General features: G+C 51.9%; 1 long non-coding RNA gene across 1 annotated transcript; it reads left to right on the top strand.

Moving 5' to 3' along the window:
- Positions 1-101: 101 nt before the first annotated feature.
- Positions 102-7,500, top strand: LOC130544450 (uncharacterized). The gene is made up of 2 exons (XR_008960739.1): positions 102-4,067; positions 4,499-7,500. It is a non-coding gene; the product is annotated as an uncharacterized LOC130544450 (long non-coding RNA).
- Positions 7,501-10,658: the final 3,158 nt, after the last annotated feature.

Below are 10,658 nucleotides of genomic sequence, written 5' to 3'. Positions count from 1 at the left end.
ATTTATTTGTCAGAACAAGAGAGAGAGACAGAGGGAGATAGTTCTAAAAAAGCCAAGACTCGGCTCCCAGTGACTACTTTTTTCTGCCGTCTTCTGCTGCCCACGTCTTCGTGCCTCACGCTGCAAACCGTGACTTAGGTTGCGTGCAGCCTCTCCCACCCTTAGTGAGTTTGATACAGCGCTTGTCAGCACCTTCACGGCCAGTCACAACTGAGCTGTGGGCCTTTCACTCTCTGCCGCTCCTTCCTCAGACGCCCAGAGGGGCTCTGCCATCTTGGGGACTTCCCTGGGGAGAGCCACCTCAAAACCTAGCAGCCCCCACTATTTACTGTCAGAGCCAATTTCTAATCTAACAAAGCACAAGACGCTACAGGTCTGTGATTGTTGAAAACTTCACTGAAGCTAGTTGCCTCGGGCATCTCACCGGACCTACTCAGCCATGTTCACATGTTCTTGTCGCCACAGAAACTCTGCATTCGGGCGTAAATCTGCAGGGAGGTCTGCATAACGTGTATGCATTCTCTCGTTTATTCTGGAGCCAGGTAGACTTGGTATCCTGATTTTATTGATGAGGAAATTGAGGCTTGGGGTAATCACATAGCTTGTCCAAGATCAAGGTAATAGGTACTGAGTAACAGGTCTTCTGTTTCCCCAACCTACTTTTACTGTAGAAAGTCCTAGCCTAAGACTGGCAGGAAGAGACGAAGCAGCGATAGATGGCCCGTAAAAATCTGCATGATCTGTAAGCCCTAAAGCGAAGGCATATTTCCTCTAACTTGGCAGGATAGGACAGGCGAGGCTGCTGTCTGTGTCCTGGAGACAGGGTTGCTAGGAATTTTCGGGCTAGACCTTGTGCTCACCTGGTGTGTGGTTGGTTCTGTTTGAGTCTTCGGATTATGAGTGAGCTTAAGAATGTGGAAGCATCCACTGACACGTGGCTTTGAGTCTGAGTTGTGTCACTGATATGCCACTTAGCCCTGCTGGGCTGGTAGCCTTGTCTGAAAATGAAGGTGCCTGCCCAGGTTGTGAGGTGGGGTGGGTATGGAAGTCTTGTTGCCCACTGATGTGCAGTGCCCTTGAGGGGTCTTACTGCCTGCCCCCAGGCAGAGCTCGGCCTGCTGCAGGTGCTGTCATGGGGACTTGGATGGTAGGCATTTGCTGGAGCTGAATGGCTGTCCCTACCACCCTGAGGTGGGCGCCAGTATGGCTCTCAGCGGAAGCCCCTCCTTGTAAGTCAAGGGTAAGAGTTAGCATTTTGATGGGTGTCGTTTGGGCAGAGACCTGAAGGGGGTGAGGAGGCAACCGTTGAGCTACCTGGGGAAGTGTTCCAGGAAGAGGAAACTCAAGTGCACGCGGCCCGGGAGGCCAGAGCATGTTTTGTGTGTGGAGAGAATGTAGTGGAAAGGTCAGTTGGAGTGGAGTGAGCCAGGGAGGGTGGGAGAAAGGGACCAGAGACAGCTGAAGCTCCCAGTCATGCATAGGCTACAAGGACTGTGACTGAGTCCGGGTGAGGTGGGAGGTTTTCACCAGGCGGGTCACAGAACTTGGCCAAGAGCTAGAGTGGAGGCAGGATTTGAACCCAGGTCAGCCCAGTGTTACAGCCTGTGCTGTCTCTGGGACAACCATCCTACAACTCCGCCCCGCCCCCCAGAGGGGGAAAACAAAAGCAGCCTCTGTTAATATGTAATAAGTCCAAACATTCACAGAGCTCTTGGTAGCTTTCCAAGCACTTACTCATGTTACCTTGCTGGATCCTGACAAGTGGCAGAGGCAGGATCCTGCCACGCGATTTGATTGCCAGGCCAGTGCCGACCAGATCTTACCCCTGCGGTGCCCGTCTGTGGTTCCCCTCTGTGGTTCCCCGGCTTCCTAAGGGATGGCCTACCCAGCCCCAGCTCTTGGGCTGTTCCCCACCGTGAGTCCTGAAGTACGCCTCTGACGGCTCAGGAATTGAGACCCACCTGAGCAGCCCCCTGGGCTTAACTTTTAAGTTTTAAGTTCAACTCCAGAGTCTCATAGTTCATGTCAGACTCTTGTCTCCATCGTTAAAACTATGCCAGGTCAAGGTGTGTTGTGTCAGACAGCCTCTTAGCACTGTCCTTCCTGTGCCAGGAGACAGGCCATTTCAGGAGCTCAAGGTCACACAGACCCAGTGTGTGAGCGTCTGGCTTGGAGCCACTTCCCAGTAGCTTGGTCCGGACCCAGCAGCAGTGCTGGGCAGCCAGCAGCCCTCAGGAGGGGGCAGGCACAGCTGAACTCTGCCTGGTACCGCTCGAGGAATGCAGGGCATTCAGCAGCTGTGGCCAACTCGCAGGAGTTTTATTCCAGCTTGCCCAGAATGGGAGAAGCAGGGTTATGGTCCTCCCACATACATAGGGAGTGCAGGTTTTGTGAGGGAGTGGGGAGCTCTGGGTGGTGCCCATTACCAAAGTCCTGTACCAGTAAGACAAGGTGGCATAGCAAAGTGTGTGGACATAGGCTTGGTCTGATCTGGGTTTGAATCCTGACTCCACATATAGGCTGTGTAATCGCAGGCCAAGCTACTTAACACCTCACTGTCTCACACACCTGCCTTAGGACTGTTCTGTTCATTAAATTATACAAAGTACTTAGCACAGCACCTGGCCATAGTGTGTTTAGGGATTAGCTGGCCGTGAAGTTGGAAGTCAAGAGTGTTAGATTATGGGCAGAAAGGTCTTGTGTAGATCAGCATGGCTAGTTTGGGGTGGAGCTGGGACCCCCAGCCTCCAGACTGATCCAGGGGCTGTCTCCACTCCCTGTTCCTCTGTGCCCTCAACAGCAGGCCTGTGTAGAGACACTGAAGAGACCCGTGCACAGAAAGGCTGAGGCACTTGTCTAGAGGAGCCCAGCACAGGAGCGGGGCCTCATGCAGTGGCAGCAGACATGGGGTGAAATGGGAGACTTCAAGAGCGATCTGGGGAGGTCACAGAGGACCAGACTTGGCACTTGGCTGGAAGTGGAGGTGGAGGGGAGAGAGATGCCCAGTCCTCTGGCTTTTGTAGCTAGGGAGCTAGTGGACTCAGATGGGGGGTAGTTGGAGTAGGTTTGGAACAGGAGGTGTGTACAGGTAGGTAGAGAACTGGGACATGAGTTCGAGGGTCCTGTGGGACATCCAGGTGGAGATGCCCAGGGTGTGAGAATTTGGGCAGAGGCAGTAAACAGCTGGGGCTGGAACCCTGATTTTCAGACCCCCAGAAGCTAGAGCTGGCTCCTTGGTGCATAGACCAGCCTCTGGCGGCCTTGGCTGCTTCTCCATGGTGTGTCTGTGGCTTCCTCATACAATGGGCTGCAAACTGAAGATTGGGCTTCTCTTCCCAGTCTGGCCTTGACCTTGGGTGGCTACTGATGACCTCCTCGTCTGCCAGATGAGGTAGTGAGACCAGCTGTTTGAGGGCTGCAGCATTCTGGGTAACATCCCAGGATCCAGAGGGGCCCGGAGTGCCCCGAACACGTGAGGCAAGAGAGGCAGCACTTAGGAGCCATGGCCTTCGCAGTGGAGAGAATGAGCTGAATGAATGATGAGTGCCTGAGGAAGTGAGTGAAAGAGGATTGAATGAAACAGTGTAAGTGTATGAATAAGTGATGGAGTGTGCCTTAAACCCTTTCTAGAACCGAGAGGCAGAGAATGAATAAATGATGAATGTGTGCACTACCCAGCAGGCGTTAGCCAGTGAGAGCTGTGGCTGTGTCCATGCTGGCTCCTCACAGCGGCCTTTCATCCCCACCTGAGCCCGCCCTGCAACCTGGACACGGGCTGGAGAGAGGGCTGGAAGGAGCCGGGGCTCTGGGTTAGGATGGCCCTGGGTCAGGAGCCCTCCGGTGTAGGGGAAGGGCATCAGGAAGAGGCTGTGGGGGAGGGGCACTCTGAAGGTCCAAGCCTAACCAGTAATTTCCTGATGTTTTCCGGAGGGCAGGGGCTATGGGAAGCTGCAAATCATCCTGGTTCCTGTGGCTCCACATTCCTGTCAAGCCGGCAGCTGAAAATCCCAGCTTTTCCTTATTTCTGGCCCCACCCGTCCCTATCCAGCCACTTGATCAAGATCAAGGTACTTCCCTTCTGCCCTCACCCCCACCCCCTTATGTTCCCCTGGGGCCGTTGGACAAGGGATGGTGGACGCCTCTCTGGTCTTGGTTAGGAAGTGGCAGGGAGCCTAGGTCCCAGTCCTGACACTCCCCCCCCCGCCCCTGCCCCATATAACTGGGGACATTTCTGGTGCACCAGTTAACTTGTCTGAGCTTCGGCTTCCTCTTCAGTCAAGTGGAAAGTGTCCTCACCCCCTACCTGCCTCCTGGAGCCTCTTAGTCTTAGCCTATAAAGCTGGAGAGTGTGCTACCAGTGCTGGGTGTTACATCCGTCCCCAGGCGTGTTGTGCTGTGTCACCTGGAGGAGAGGCGGACCCTCTCTAACCTCTGTTCTATTTAGAAGCAGCAGCTCTCTCTCAGAGCTTCCACAGCGAAGTCTCACTTTCTGTTTCAGACAGGAAGAGCTGCCTTGCTCGCAGTTCCGTGTAGATAGTCAGGTAAGTGGGAGACAAGCAGTTCTTTTCTAGCGTCTGACAGCCTTGTCAAGAGGTCTGACCTCTGGCTAACCGGTCTCTCCAGCCTGATAGTCCCTCCCTTGTCATTCGGCCCTCAGAGGAGAGGTGACCGTCCGGGGTCAGAAAGGCTTTGAGACCATTTCTCTTCTGCCTGCTTTTCATCTGCAGAGCTGGCTAGGTAGATAAAGGGGTGTCATGGGGAGGGCTCCAGCGTTCCTGATCTCCACCATAACCCCCAATCATGCCTGAAGAGTCCGAGCATAAGCAGGGCGGGCTTTGCCCGCTCAACTCTGAATCAGGCCTTGCAGTCTCTCTCCTGCTCCGTCCTGTGCACTTTCTGCCCCGAGCCCCTCCTACGGACTGTTAGGATCTTGAAAGCTGTATTAGCACCCAGGCATGAACCTTGCTAGAAGAATCCCAGTACCAATCATGTTGACTGCAGTTGGACGTGAGATGGAAAGTCACAAGAACACCATGGCTGGAGGCCTCGGGGGCTCCCTGTCCAGGGTTGGCCTCCAGCCTTGTGGACAGGGCCCCGGAGGCTGTGGAGCCGATGCTCCGGGAAGGGTTCCTGCTCACCAAGCTCATGGGTAGATAAGGAGTGAATCCGTAGGACAAACGAGGACACACGGCCTGCCTCAATACATCAGTGACACATCTTTGTGGTGAAAGTTCTTTGTGAAGTCCGAGCTAGGCAGAATGGCTTCAAACAGGCTTTAACCTCTCAAAGCCTTCTCTTTATCAGTAAATGGGGATCCTGTGATAGTCCCTACCCCAGAGTTGCTGTGAGGAGTCCAAGAGGGAATGCACTTTAACAACAAAAACGCATACATGCACGTTAAGGATCTCACAGTCCATTGGAGAGAGACATATATGCACAAATAAATACCACACAATGTCAGCTACTGTTCAAATGCCACCTCCTCCATGCAGCCCTCAGGGATGTACCCTGAGTCCCCAGGCAGGAGATGAGAGGTTCCTTCTGGAAGCCCTGTTGCCCTTTGCTCATTGCTCCATCGCATCCCTTGTCTTTCTGTGAATGTTTATTGCAATTGTTTGCATACCTGTCTTCCACACTGGTCTGCCAGTCCCTCCGGGGGAGGCATGTGGAAATTCCTTCCCAAAATCGCAAGGACATCCCCTCTAGGTTCCATCTAATTGCAAGGGTGGGATTCTGTGAGAAGGCCTGGAGTTGTAGTTTCTGTCTGGGCCTATCATGGAAGGCTTCAGGGAGGAGGTGATGTCTGAGCTGGGTCTTGAAGCCTGTGCAGGATTTAGAACAGCAGCCGTAGGCATTTTAGGGGCAGCCGAAAGGGGTAAGGGACAGGGTGGCAGCCTGTAGCACAGAGTGAGGGTCAGGGGGATGGGGTTCGGGCCGTTTCCCCTCTAAGTGCCTCTACCACCCTGGGCAAACCCTTCCCCTCCCTGGGCTCTAGTCTCCCCTGTCAGTATTACGAGGGGGCTTTGCTAGCTAATCCCTAATAGTCCTTGCCAGCTTGGATATTTTATGCTTTCTGTGACCCGCCTGCCCCCCTGGGATAGATCCAGATGGCAAGGTAGAGTATTTCCTGGCTCAGAGAGCACCCTCCCAATGACAGGCAGCATGTGGTCCTCTCTGTTGTGCAGAATTTAGTGGGAAGGTTGTTTGGTTTTAGGGTAGGGATACCAGCCCTCATGCCTAGTCTCAGATGGATTTTGCCGAATGTGTGTATGTGGGGAGAGGCATGGCCTTTGAAGAAAGGTCTGGGATAGCTGCCTATCCTAAGACATAGCTGGGATTCCAGGGGACGGAGCTCACCCTGGCGGGCCAGGGTCAGGGCTCAGGATGCTGTCCTGGCATGCTCAGGACATGCTTCTGGCCCAGTGAGGATGAAGCGCAGCGAAGCAGCTGCCACTTCTGCCACCCGAGCCTCCCACACGCCTCCTGCTGCTCCCAGGCCTCAGCTCTGAGGTCCCACAATGCTCCCATTGTGCACCAGCTCTGCCAGGCTGCCCCCAGGGAGCAGCTCAGAGCCAAGGGCCTGGGCAGGGCCCTCATTCCTGGGGGCACAGCCTGGGCAGAAAAGCACAGCCGTCAGACCTACATGGAACTTAGAGAATCATAGAATCTGGCAGAGAAGCTTAGAAGAAGGAAATCTTAGAATGAGAACGGCACTGGCGCTGAGGCTCCAAGCTCAGGGAGGGATGGCCCAGTTCCACGGCCCCGCTCTGTTGTGTTATTTTAGTTGTTAAACTATAAAGTTGTACTTGCCCCACCTGACCTACGCAGATTCCTCATCTTTCCTGTGATCTGCCCCGTGGCCCTGGTGCCATGTGGACAAATTTCATCTTGCTCACGTGGGGCCGGTTTTGCTTTAAAATCAGAACCCTATTTTCTTCTAGCAGTGTTGATCACATTGCAAACAATGTTGTGTTGGTATGAGAAAGTTAAAGTGATTTTCTTCAAGTGATTGGTGAATACTGGGACCAGAACAAGAGTTTAAAAATTAACCAATATTGCATGGCCCACTTACAGGAGGTAAGTGTAGTCAAATACACAGAGTCAGAAAGTAAAAGGGTGGTCGAGTGCCAATGGAGAGAGTTTGGGGCATGATGAAAAGGTTCTAAATAGAGGTGACGGTTGCACAACTTTGTGACTATATTAAAAACCAGTGAACTAAAAGAGTGGATTTTATGGATGTGAATTCTCAAAGCTGTTATTTCAAAAAGTTATACCTGCCATTGTCCTAAATTCAAACCGTAATGACTTATAAAAAGTGCGTCTGCCATGCCCCCAGTCTCACTCCCAGAGTTCACCCCCCTTCTCAGCATTTGGGCAGGTACCCTCTGTTCCTGATGTTTAAAAATTCCATATGTATGCTCGTGTAAATGTTTGTATATATGATATGAAATACCTATCACTTACATATAAATTTTGTTTTGCAAAAATTAGATCCTTTTATACCTATTATCCTGCAGCTTGCTTTTTTCACTACTTCTGAGGATGTATTTCCATGACATTCTTTTTAACAGTGGTGTGGTTTTCTGTTGTGTGGCTGTGCTGAACGTCATTACCTAGTCCCTTACTAGTGAATGTTAAGGATGTTTCCAGCGCTTTGCTGTTAGCAAACAGAGACCATATTTGTATGTGCATCTCAGGACCCCAGGATAGTATTTTGGAGGACAGAATCCTCTACCTTTTATAGACGTTGACGTTGAACTTGGGCAGAATGACATCTTTGTCCAGGATCTTCCAGCAAGTCTGTGGCGGGGAGAGGTGGTGGGTGAAGTGGGGCCAGCCAGGCATCCCCTCCCACCCCCAGGAACGTACATACATACATGGGATTCTCTGGCTCTGAGAGAGAAGCAATCCACTGGCCTTTGAGAAGGTGCAGAATCAGATGAGTTCAACAGCTAGAGGTGCCGGTGGCGTCCCCTCTAGAGCAGTCCTTTTTTTTTTTTTTTTTAATCTCTCTGCCCAACATGGGGCTCAAACTCAACCAAAGATCAAGAGTCACATGCTCTACCGGCGGAGCCAACCAGGCGCCCCCCATCCTTCTCCCTTTTATCTTTCTGAAACTGACCTTGAGATCCGCGTGGGAAGGCAAATGTAACCCTTAGGTCCTGGTCATTCCCTCACTCTTTCATTCCCACCAGTGTTCATTCTATGTTAGCTTCTCCTACCCCAGTGTGTTCTCTTTTTTCGTCCTGTCTTTGCCTCTGCCTCCTCCGCAGCCCTCCTGCAAAACAGGTTGGCAGAAGAATGCAGCGGAGAAAGCGTGGCGCTCTTTCCCAAAGTAGTCTGGGAGCTCCCCTGGACACCTTCCTTTCCCTTGCCCTTCATCATGCTGGACAAAGACCCCCCGGTAGTGTTGTCTCACCAGATTAGTCCTGCCCCACCACTGGAACCCCTGCAGCTGTTACCCTGCAATAAATCAGAAAAGATTCAAACTCTACCTGCAGTGACCTCTCTCACTGGCTTGCATTCAACGTGCTTTCTTGTGGGATGGGTGTTCTCCAGCTCAAATGTCCCCTCCTCAAAGATGCCTTCCCTGGCGGCCCTGTTTGTCTCCATGGCTTTCTGACAGCGTCTTGCTCTATTTTTTTGCCCCAGCACCACTCGCCATCTGAAAGTATCTTCATTGATTTGTTTTCTTGTTCCCTGCCTATCTTCCCTGCTAGAAAGTTAATTCCATGAGGGCAGGAACCCTGTCTTGTTTACTCCTATCTCCCCTTGAGTGCCCAAGCTGGGGAGCAGGTGCTCAGGAAGTATATGTTGAATCCCTGTGTGAATGCAAACGCACGTACAAGGTCTGAAAGGGTAAGTTTCAAACTCACAACTGTGCCTGCTTCTTAGAAGGGGACCGAGGGAGACAGCTAGGAACTTGCGCTTTTATTTTTCAATTTTTGATGAGGAGAATGTGATCACTTAATTGGTAGTTAAAAAAGAAAGAAAAACACTGAATTAAGGGCCCATATCCCTCAGTCCTAATCCTGAAATTATGGTATGATTTGGGGCCAGCGACTTGACTTGCCTAGCCGTCTGTGGCTTCTGACCTCACCTGTAAACACAGTCCTAACTCCCACCTGAACCCTGGATTTAGTCTGCACAGTACTTCTTCTTCTTCTTCTTTTTTTTTTTTTTTAAGCAAGTTCTGTGCCCAACGTGGGGCTCGAACGCACCACTGAAGATCAAGGGTCGAGTGCTCTACCGACTGAGCCAGTCAGGGGCCCCGTCATGAACGAGTTTGTCATCCATTATCTCAGCTGAAGACCCACACCCCTGGGATGCAGGCAAGGCAAAGATTATCATCCCCATGTTATAGGGTAGGAAATTGGGGTTCACTGGGGTGAGTTGTCTGGCCTGCAGTCACAGCTGTGTTCATGAAGGTCCTTATTTCCTATCCTGGTGAGCTGACTCAGATAATGAGTTTATAAAGCCCACAAATGGGCTAATGGGGGCCCAGAGGGCTGTGCCATGTAACTTATTATGGCAACGGGGTTAAGGTCTGATCTGGAGCAGTCTTTGGGGACCTGGAGGGATCCCCTTAGGCTGGTGAGGACAGGGATATAATCCCTCCTGGGTTTTAAAGAAAGAGTCCTGGTGGTCTTTGAAGGCCAAGGTGGGTCCTAAGGCCGAGTCTCTGATTTCGTGAAAGGAAACTTCCTTTCCTGGAGTTGCTTTCCCACAGGGGACAGAGAGGGGGTGGCAAGCACAGGCTGATGAGGGGCCAAGAGGGCTCACAAGGCTGCCTGGCCCACGGCAGCCACTTCCTAGGTGGCCTGGGAGAGTCCACATTCTGGGCCACGAATGTACCTTCCAGCCTTGGACAGATCTAAGATGGGAGGCTGGCCCTAGCCGGGGTCATAATGGCATTCCGGGCTGGGGCTTCATAAGTCCTTGAGGAGGTGGGAATCCCCAAGTGGGCTTCTCTCCTCCATAATTTCCTCAAAAAGCCCGGATACAAAATGTTTTCAATCCATTTTGCCACATGTTTCAATACCAGGTTACCAGGTAATAAGAATTAGAATTTATGAGTGATGACGGAAAGGTCAGGCACATTATATCTTAATCTTCTGAGCCACTTTGTAAAGCTAGAATTATCCCTATTTTTTTTTTAATTGGAGAATAATTAACATGCAGTGTTACATTAGGTTCAGGCATACAATATAATGATTCAACAATTCTACACATCACTCATGAATTATCCCTGTTTTTAAGGTGTGGAAACTGTGGTTCAGAGAGGCACAAGATCATGGGGCTGAGGGAGTGGGGAAAGCCAGGATTCCAGCCTGGGTGCATAGGACTTCCAAAGCCCTGCTCTTTCCAACCTCCAAGAGGGGTGACAGAGGTGACTAAGACCCTGCTCCTTCCCATGGTGGGTGGAGCGACAGACCCATCCCAGCTATTATATTGGTCAGAGTGACATCACCACCAGGGCAGCTGAGTGGAAGGCTGATTCATCTGAGGTCAGGAGGGACCTCTGGGGAGGAGTGGCTGACCCAGGTCTTGGAGAGGGGAGCGGAATGAGGCTTAGGGGTTCCAAGGCCTGAGGCCCAGAGCCCCACCAGACAAGGGCCTGCTTCCTATGGGTTCTGTCCACAGGGGCCTCGCCCACC

The sequence above is a fragment of the Ursus arctos genome, unplaced genomic scaffold (genome assembly GCF_023065955.2).
Source record: "Ursus arctos isolate Adak ecotype North America unplaced genomic scaffold, UrsArc2.0 scaffold_21, whole genome shotgun sequence".
Taxonomy (NCBI): domain Eukaryota; kingdom Metazoa; phylum Chordata; class Mammalia; order Carnivora; family Ursidae; genus Ursus; species Ursus arctos.
The sequence above is the reverse complement of the archived record's forward strand: the minus strand, read 5'-3'. Positions and strand labels throughout refer to the sequence as shown.